The following is a 10874-nucleotide window of genomic DNA, read 5'->3' on the forward strand; positions in this document are numbered from 1 at the left end:
AAAAATTGCATGATTAAAAAAAAAAGATAGTTTTGGCCCTACTTGGGTGTATCTGGCCCTGAAGCCCTACATGTTTTTTTTTTTTTTTTTTCCGTCTACACACATTGGGTTGCGCCCCCATCTGTGCTGAGTGCTCCTCTGGGCAGAGGTCAATCGTGTCTCTTGGCCCTGAGAATGGGAGATACTCCTGACTGATGGTCCTGTAGGCCTATGTATTTCAGTAGATAATAGATGAGTCTGCAGCGGACTGACCATTCAGGCACTGCCCGAGGGCCCCATGCCACTAAGGGGCCCCATCAGGGTTGCCAGCCTCAATAAAACCAGGGACAGTATGTAAAAATGTGTGTGTATGTGTATTCTGTGTGTGTATACTGTGTGTGTATATTGTGTGTCTGTGTGTGTATACTGTATATGTGTGTGTGTGTGTATATACTGTGTGGCCCCATAATCTTCTATTGCCCGGGGGCCCCATAATCTTCTATTGCCTGGGGGACCCATGAGTTGTCAGTCCGCCCCTGGTCTGCAGGGTTCTCCTGGATCAGACTATGACTGGAATGTCAATGTGTGATATCCTTTCTTGCCAGGCACTCTCTCAGTAGACTTTGGTGGTGGGAACAGCAACTCTAAATCACATACATTGGTTATCAATAGCTGGATTCTGATAATTGAATTTCTTTCCAGCAGTGTCACTTAATATTCTGCACAGGAAGTGACAGACATGAGGTGATGATCTCTATCTGTCCCATCATTCCTTGCAGAAAGTAGTTGACTGAGCAGATTCTTTCTGAGAATTCTGGAACTGGGAGTGTCTGTTTCCTGTCCCATTTTGTATAAATTAGAACAGCTTTGAGCACCATCTGTGTCCCTTCCCTCCAATCAGCTCTCTCCTCAATGAGATCCTGCTGAGTGTAACTTCAGCTCCTTGCCCCCTGTTTTCTGAAAGCGCAGACACGCTGTATAATTTCTGGACTTTAAATGGTTGTAGAGAAGAGATGGCTGCAGATAAGCAGGTACAACTTATGTAGGAGGATTTGTTTCATCTCTGTGTATCATCTGATGCTTGTCACTTCACTGTGTATATCGCAGGGCTTACAACCACTTTAAGCTTCCAAGCAATTCTGTCCTCAGTGTTTCTCCAGCCAACAATAAATAAACCAAGATTACCTCTAATAATCATAGATACCATGGCCATGTGTTACCTCCATTCATCTCCCTGTGTAGTTACCTGTTGATGTCAGTTTTCATTTGTGTGTTACATTTCCAGTGGAGGGCTGACAATGCTTTCCACCTTGTTCTGTGCCAAGTGAAGACAAGCCCATACAGCCTGTCCTATTTGACTTGCGTTGATGGTTGCTTCCACAATAGGTAAATATGTTTTGCCATCGTTCACGTTCCTGTCTACCTCAGCGTTGTCAGCACTTACCTCATTCATTGCAATGATTCAAGCCTCCACCTACCTCAGTGTTGTCCATGCTTCCCTCATCTCTTTATTTTTACCAGACGATCCAGCCTGGAACTCACTTCCTGTCTTAGGGTGACTCCTCTATCTGTGGAGGAGCAGCGGAGACACCCCTGAACACCAGCACTCATTGAGGGTGGTGTTAGATGACTAGTAGGTTTAGATGAACTTTACCAAGTGTAGCGCACAACCAGGCACATCAAATGTTCACAGGCACTTCAGAGTCAGAGAACAGTCTGTGACTTTGTTTTGTTATTTATTTATTAGTGGTTAATAACTTGGATAGGGATGGGAGATTATGGGATGCCCACTTGAATTCAGCAAAACTTTGGCAACAACTTCAGGGACATCCTCCTTTACACTCCTCCTACACATACTTGCTTGCCAATCCCAGCTAAATCACTGTTAGTTGATCTGACAGGCTCTCAGTCAGATCTAACAATGGCCCCTTACAGACATTGACTCAAAGCCCCTTGCTGTGTAGCAGATGTCAGTTAACCACTTGACCACTGGGCACTTAAACCCCCTTAATAACCAGACCAATTTTCAGCTTTTGGTGCTCTCACAATTTGAATGACAATTACTCAGTCATGCAACACTGTATCTATATGAAATTTTTGTCCTTTTTTTTCACACAAATAGAGCTTTCTTTTGGTGGTATTTAATCACCGCTGGGTTCTTTATTTTTTACGCTATAAAAGAAAAAAGACCGAAAAATCTGTAAAAAATGCACTTTTCTTCGTTTCTGTTATAAAATTTTGCAAATTAGTAATTTTTCTTCATATATTTTGGCCAAATATTATACCGCTACAAATCTTTGGTAAAAATAACCCAAATTGGTGGATATTATTTGGTCTTTGTGAAAGTTATAGAGTCCAAAAGCTATGGTGCCAATATCTGAAAATTGATCACACCTGAAGTACTGACGGCCTATCTATATTCTTGAGACCCTAACATGCCAGAAAAGTACAAATACCCCCCAAATGACCCCTTTTTGGAAAGAAGACATTCCAAGGTATTTAGAAAGATGCATGGTGAATTTTTTGAAGTTGTCATTTTTTCACACAATTCTTTGCAAAATCAAGTTTTTTTTTTTTCACAAAATTGTCATATTAGCAGGTTATTTCTCACACACAGCATATGCATACCACAAATTACACCCCAAAACACATTCTGCTATTACTCCTGAGTATGGCGATACCACATGTGTGAGACTTTTACACAGCGTGGCCACATACAGAGGCCCAACATGCACGGAGCACCTTCAGGTGTTCTGGAGTGCCCAGGCCAATTCTGACATTTCTCTCCTACATGTAAAAGTCATCATTTATTTGCTAGAAAATTACATAGAACCCCAAAACATTATATATATTTTTTTAGCAAAGACCCTAGAGAATACAATGGCGGTCATTGCAACTTATCTAACTTATCTCGCACGGTATTTGCGCAGCAATTTTTCGAACGCATTTTTTTGGGGAAAAAAAACAGTTTTGTGTTTTAAAAAACCAAAACAGTAAAGTTAGCCCAATGTTTTTGCATAATGTGAAAGATGAAGTTATGCCGAGTAAATAGATACCCAACATGTCACCTTTCAAAATTGCACGCACTTGTGGAATGGCGCCAAACTTCGCTACTTAAAAATCCCCATAGGCGACGCTTTAAAAAATGTTACTGGTTATATGTTTTGAGTTACAGAGGAGGTCTAGGGCCAAAATCATTGCTCTTGCACTACCGATCGCAGTGATACCTCACATGTGTGGTTTGAACACCGTTTTCATGTGTGGGCGGGACTTACGTATGCGTTCGCTTCTGCATGCGAGCACACAGGGACAGGGGCGCTTTAAAAACATTTTTTTTTATTGTTCATTTTACTTTATTTATTTTAGTTTGACGCTTTTTTCCAAAAAAAAAAAAAAATTTGACCACTTTTATTCCTATTACAAGGAATGTAAACATCCCTTGTAATAGGAATATGGCATGACAGGTCCTCTTTAAAGTGAGATATGGGGTCAATAAGACCCCACATCTCACCTGTAGGCTGGGAAGCCTGAAAAAAAAAAAAAAAAAAGATCCTGGCTTCGATCGTAGCAGTGAGTCGGTAGAAGCACCGGAGGGTGGCGGGAGGGGGGGTGTCCCCTCTCGCCTCCCGTGAGAACGATCAAGCAGTGGAACAGCCGCTATGATCATTCTTATGGTGTAGGGAATCGCCAGCTAAAAAAAGTTGATATCTGAATGATGCCTGTAGCTGCAGGCATCATTCAGATATCCCCGCACAAAGTCAAAGACGTCGTATGACAGCCGGCGGGCGGGAAGTGGTTAAAACGCATTTCTTTTTTAACACAAAGTTGTCCATTTATACAATATTTCTAACACATAGCATGTATATATCAAAAATGACACCCCAAAATAGATTCTCCTACTCCTCCTGAGTACGGCGATACCACATGTGTGAGACTTCCACAGCCTGGCCACATATAGTGGCCGAGTACAGCTGAGCATGGCTGAGCATGGCAGAGTATGGCCGAGCATGGCAGGGTATGGCCGAGCATGGCTGGATATGGCAGAGTATGGCGGGGTATCGCCGAGTATGGCAGGGTATCGCCGAGTATGGCATGGTATTGCAGGGTATCGCCGAGTATGACTGGGTATGGCTGGATATCACCGAGTATTGCAGAGTATGGCAGGGTATTGCGGGGTATTGCAAAGTATTGCAGGGTATTGCACAGTATTGTGGGGTATTGCGGGGTATTGCAGGGTATTGCACAGTGTTGTGGGGTATTGCACAGTGTTGTGGGGTATTGCAGGGTATTGCACAGTATTGTGGGGTATTGCAGAGTATTGCAGGGTATTGCAGAGTATTGCAGTGTTGTGGGTATTGCAGAGTATTGCACAGTGTTGTGGGGTATTGCAGAGTATTGCACAGTATTGTGGGGTATTGCAGAGTATTGCGGGGTATTGCACAGTATTGCGGGGTATTGCACAGTATTGTGGGGTATTGCAGAGTATTGTGGGGTATTGCAGAGTATTTCGGGGTATTGCAGAGTATTTCAGGGTATTGCAGAGTATTGCACAGTGTTGTGGGGTATTGCAGAGTATTGCGGGGTATTGCAAAGTATTTCAGGGTATTAAAACCTCACCGTGCCTCTTTCTAAATACCTTGGAATGTCTATTTTCCACAAAGGGGTCACTTGGGAGGTATTTGTACTTTCCTGGCTCGTTAGGGTCTCAAGAAATTAGATAGGCCGTCAGTAATTTTCAGAGATTGGCACCATAGCTTGTGGACTCAATAACTTTCTCACCGACCAAATAATATACACCAATTTTGATTATTTTTACCAAAGATATGTAGCAGTATAAATTTTTGCCAAAATTTATGAAGAAAAATGATAATTTGCTTTTTTTTTTAATTCTTTATTTTATTTTATAAAAAATGTCATAGTAAAATAATATAAAACACATATTTACTGGCGCCTTTAATTTAACATAGCATTTTTCATAGTTCTGACCCCTCCCTGCCCACCCACACCCTACCTCATGCTTAGGGAACAGACAAGTTAACTTTTATTTTCACCCATTTTAACCATTTACCCCCTTCTACTATTGGGTTATTACTTCGACGTATCTCCACGTCTTTTTAAATGCTTTCCAACTTATAATTTGCAAAATTTTAACAGAAACAAAGAATTTTTTTTTTTAAAGAATTTTCAGTATTTTTTGATTTATAGCTTAAAAAATAAAAAACCCAGCAATGATTAAATACCACCAAAAGAAAGCTTTATTTTGTGTGAAAAAAAGGACAAAAATTTCATATGGGTACAGTGTTGCATGACTGAGTAATTGTCATTCAAAGTGTGAGAGCGCTGAAAGCTGAAAATTGGTCTGGTTAGGAAGGGGGTTTAAGTGCCCAGTGGTCAAGTGATTAAAAGAGCTGACGTACACCTACATCGATTTGCGGGAACGTGACAACCTGCCGCCAATTGGCAAGTGGTTAAGGGCTCATGGATCCTGCTAGCCTAACATAATTGCCATTCATTTCAGAATGATCTGGATTCCACAGTAGAACTGGATTTCAAAAGCCAGCTGTGTGAAGCCTCTATATCTCACGACTACAAAACGTTCCACTAACCCTCTACCTGCCATACTTGAAGCCACTGGGCTCTTTAGAAGCTTCACGGCGATGACTAACTTCTGGCAATGAATAAGGGATGAAACAAATTGAATAAAATGTCAATTTGACGTATTCCAAAATGGATTAAATTCATTATTTTCAATACCCCATAATGTCAACATGAAAAAAATGTTTTGAAATATTTGCAAATTTATTAAAAATAAAACTAAAAAAAAATCACATGTACATAAATACCCTCAGTCTTTGCCATGACACTCAAAATTGAGCTCAGGTTCATCCTGTTTCCACTGATCATCCTTGAGATGTTTCTACAACTTAAAAGGAGTCCACCTGTGGTAAATTCAGTTGATTGGACATGATTTGGAAAGACACACAACTGTCTAAGATCCCACAGTTAACAGTGCATGTCAGAGCACAAACCAAGCCACAAAGTCCAAAGAATTGTCTTTAGACCTCTGAGACAGGATTGTATTGAGGCACAGATCTGAGAAAGAGTACAGAAAAATTAAAAATTTCTGCAGCATTAAAGGTCCCAATGAGCACCAGGACTCTTCCCAAAAGCAGACGGACCAACTAAACTGAGCAATTGGAGGAGAAGGGCCTAAGTCAGGGAGGTGACCAAGAACCCGATGGTCACTCTGACAACCAGCGTTTCTCTGTGGAGAGAGGAGAACCTTCCAGTAGAACAACCATCTCTGCAGCACTCCACCAATCAGGCCTGCATGGTAGTATGGAGTGGCCAGATGGAAGCCACTCCTCAGTAAAAGGCACATGGCAGCCTGCCTGGAGTTTGCTAAAAGGCACCTGAAGGACTCTCAGACCATGAGAAACATAACATCTCTGGTCTGATGAAACAAAGTTTGAACTCTTTGGCCTGAATGGCAAGCGGCATATCGGGAGGAAACCAGGTACCGCTCATCACCTGGCCAATACCATTCCTACTGTGAAGCATGGTGGTGGCAGCATCATGCTGTGGGGATATTTTTCAGCCGCAGAAACTGGGAGACTAGTCAGGATCAAGGGAAAGATGAATGCAGCAATAGACTAAGACATCCTTGATGAAAACTTGCTCCAAAGCACTCTGGGCCTCAGACTGGGGTGAAGGTTCATCTTCAAAAAGGTCAACGAACCTAAGCACACAGCCAAGATAACAAAGAAGTGGCTATGAGACAACTCTGTGAATGCACTTGAGTGGTTCAGCCAGAGCCCAGACTTGAACCTGATTAAATATCAACCCGATGGAGCTTAAGAGGTCCTGCAAAGAAGAATGGGAGAAACTGACCAAAAATAAGTGTGACAAGCTTGTAGCATCATACTTAAAAAGACTTGAGGCTGTAATTGGTGCCAAAGGTGCTTCAACAAAGTATTGCGCAAAGGCTGTGAATACTTATATACAGTACATTTGATTTTTTGTTTTTGATTTTTTAAAAATTTGCAAATATTTCAAACAAACTTCTTTCATGTTATCATTATGGGGTATGGTTTGTAGAATTTGGAGGAAAACAATGAATTTAATTTATTTTGGAATAAGGCTGTAACATAACAAAATGTGGAAAAAGTGAAGCGCTGTGAATACTTTCCGGATGCACTGTATATTGTGTTCACTGGTCAATTGTGATCTAAGATAGAAATTGCTGTTTTGGGAAATTAAAGTCTTTAGTTTGTAAAGAGGATGCTTGATTTTACGTGCCAGTGCTTGAATATTGGCAATAAATTGGTATATACTATAAAATGTAGAATCTTTATGCTACAGCTAAAAAAAAACAAGAGTGTTTACATCATTGTTAATCTTCAAGTGTGTTGTGTTTTATAGATTTCTTTTCTAGCTGTAAGACTGAAGTGCAAAGGGCGACCCTCAAGCTTCATGTTCACCTTGAATAAAAGATTCATCCATCAACTAATATAACTATTTCATGCCTGAATTTTAATGGCAGCTAAGCCACTGAGAATGGTAATATGGTATGAGCATTATGGAACATCGCAGTCTACAACTTAAGGAGTTGTAAATCCTTGCGGTTTTTCACCTCGGGTCCTGATTGGAACGATTGATAGCAGCGCAGCCATTGATTGGGTCCTGATTGGAATTATTGATAGCAGCGCAGCCATTGGCTCCCGCTGCTGTCAATCAAATCCAATGATGCGGGGCCGAGTCCTGCTGTCTGTGTCAATGGACGCGGCAGCAGGGCACGGGTGTCCCGAGGGGGAGAGCTTCTTCGACGGGGTACTCGAGAAGAGGAGGAGCCAGCAGCGCCGCTTAGGGACTTAGGAGGATCAGGGCCACTCTGTGCAAAACCAACTGCACAGAGGAGGTAAGTATGACATGTTTGTTTTTTTAAAAGAAAAAAAAGCGAACCTTTAGTATCCCTTTAACTCTACAAATGTGAAATATTGTATACCTATATTCTGTGTTTGCATATGCAACCAGCAGATGGCACTCTCCTTTAGTTTTCACATGTTTACCAAACTCTTTTTTTCTACTTTATTGAGTCTGTTTGTAGAGCTCTTAAAAGAGAAGTTTGAGTTTCCAAAAAAAAAAGATATTCACCTAGGTGGATGCAGCATAGATCTAATGCTGCGTCTGCCCCCCGCTGCCTCTACTAAACTGAGTAATCAAACACTGCTGATCGCTCAATTCTCCCCTCCGCTCTTTGTAGAGAGTGGTGACTATCAGTCACTGGCTTTCTGCTGTGCCCCTCCAGTGCTCACTGGAGCTCCAGGCTGTGAAGGGTGAAGAGCGGGTTGTTGAGAGGCTGAGCCAGCTGCTGGTCCAGGCTTCTGGGTGGATCCCGACTGTAAAGTCGGAATCCATCCAGAGCCTGGACCGAGTCAGTGACAACAACGGACTTTAGCCCACTGTTCGCTGGAAATGGGTCACAGGAGTGCAGAAAGAACTGCAGTCCTATGATCCATAGGAGAAATAAAGCCAAAAAAGCTTTCATTCATTACTGCGAATTGGCAGGAGATTGTGACTGGCTCTCTATGGAGCCAGTTCACACATCTCTGCAGCGGCTCCGAGGCAAATTGCAGAGGAGCCCTGTGCATCTTTTGGTCCATTTCAGGTCAGAATTCAGCCCAAAATTTAGGGTGAAATCTGACCTTAAATGGTGAATGGAGATGCACCGGACTCCTGCTGTGAGCCGCTGCATTCTCCAGTGTGAACCCAGCCTTAAGGTTTTTCACCTTAATGCATTCTATGACTCTTAAAAAATTAAGAGTCAGCAGCTACAAATACTGTAGCTGCTGACCTTTAATATAAGGACACTTACCTGTCCAGGGAGCCCGCGATGTTGGCACCGCAGCCAATCTACGGATCGACTCCCAGGTGCTGCCGCCACTATTCCTGGTAAGGGAACCAGGCAGTGAAGACTTTCGGCTTCACTCCTGGTTCCCTACTGCGCATGCACGAGTCTGATTAGTCACTGCTGTCTCCGGGACCATGTGCATCTCCCAGAAGACAACGGGGGGGGGGGGGATTTGCCGGACATTCCCAGAAGTGGGAGAAAAATACCTGGATTTGACAGGTATCTGCTCCCCCCTGAAAGGTGCCAAATGTGACACCGGAGGGGGGGAGGAATCCGAACAGCGGAAGTTCCATTTTTGGGTGGAACTCAGCTTTAAACCTTGTATCTGTGTATAGGTGTAAATGGTAAATTTAGAATGGTTGTGCTTTACAGCTCTTTATCACAATGCAAGTCTATGGGCTGGTTGACTCACTGAAAACAGTACACTCCCCATGTGTCTAATATTTCCACAGTGAATTATTTAAAACACAAGTTACCCTTTAACTTAATGCCTCTAACCAGTCACCCCCTTGCCCAGTCCCTTAAACTATCCCCCCCCCCACTTAGATGCCTATGATAGAGGCATCCCAACATTGTTTACATCCCTGTGCTACCCTCATCTGTGCGGTAACTTCCCATGGACTTGATTGGGGTGTACCTGTACTCTTGGGGCAACATAACCTAAAGTCTACTGGACTTTATTGTGCAGGCATAGAAAGCTATCACTGCTTCCACCTGGTTACTTCAACGTCATTACTTTTTCATATAATGGCGAGAAGGCCAACAAAAAGCTCCACTTCCCAGGAGGTTGACTCTCCAGGAAGTGTAATTTTCCCTTTGGGCTTTGGCAAATGATATCTCAATATTAGAGTGGTATTTGGCTGTGCGCACAGCAGGAGATGTAGGTATTTCCTTTCTTCTATTACAGGTTTGCGTTGCCTGGAAAACATTGTTGTAGCAAATAGGTGTATTTAAATGGGGGCTGTTTTAACCACTTCAATACCAAGCGCTTTTACCCTCTTCCTGCCCAGGCCAATTTTCTGCTTTTCTGCGCTGTCACACTTTGAATGACAATTGCATTTTCATGCAGCAGTGTACCCAAACTAAATTTGTATTATTTCATTCACACAAATAGAGCTTTGTTTTGGGGCTATTTAATCACCACTGAATTCTTTATTTTTTGCTAAATAAATTAAAAAAGGACAAAAATTTTGAAAAAAACCCACAAATTTTCCTTTGTTTCTGTTATAAATTTTGGAAATAAATAATCTTTCTTCATGAATTTAGGCCCATATTTATTCTGCTGCATTTCTTAAAATAACATAAGATAACATAGTCCACAAACTATGGTATACAGTATATCTGAAAATTGATCAATCCTGATGTACTGATGACCTATCTTATTTCTTGAGGCCCAAAAATGTCAGGACAGTACAGATATACCCCAAAACGACCCCTTTTTTTGTCATAAGTTTTTGGAAAATGAAGAAATTATTTTTTATTTTTTTTACATACTGTCACTAGTACAGTACAGCGTCATCATATAATGGGTGTGGAAATTATCAGGGACACTGACTGGTGACAGTACAAAAAAAATATATATGTTTTTTTTAACACACTTTGATCAGAGCAATATAATGTTACCGTAGTAACATTGTACTACTCTTGGAAAACGATCAGTATTTTAAATTTTTTTTCTCCACATTATGTTTGCATATAGCAATGAACTTAATTGCTATATGCAAGCATTTTGCTGAATGAAATCAATTCATTCAGTTTGTTTTGTTGTGATTAGCTGTGATTGGCCAGAGATAATCACATGGTACCGATGGGCTGTGATTGGCCCAGTCTGTACCATGTGATTACACTGGCTAGCAATCACAGCTAGCAACACAATTGTATACAATGGATGGCTTGAAGGGAAGCCGTCCATTGTGTACAACTGGCATGTGACCTTCTGTTATTGGTTATAGCGGTACCGGCAGCGGGCCATTACAGTTAATAG

The sequence above is a fragment of the Aquarana catesbeiana genome, linkage group LG03 (genome assembly GCF_042186555.1).
Source record: "Aquarana catesbeiana isolate 2022-GZ linkage group LG03, ASM4218655v1, whole genome shotgun sequence".
Taxonomy (NCBI): domain Eukaryota; kingdom Metazoa; phylum Chordata; class Amphibia; order Anura; family Ranidae; genus Aquarana; species Aquarana catesbeiana.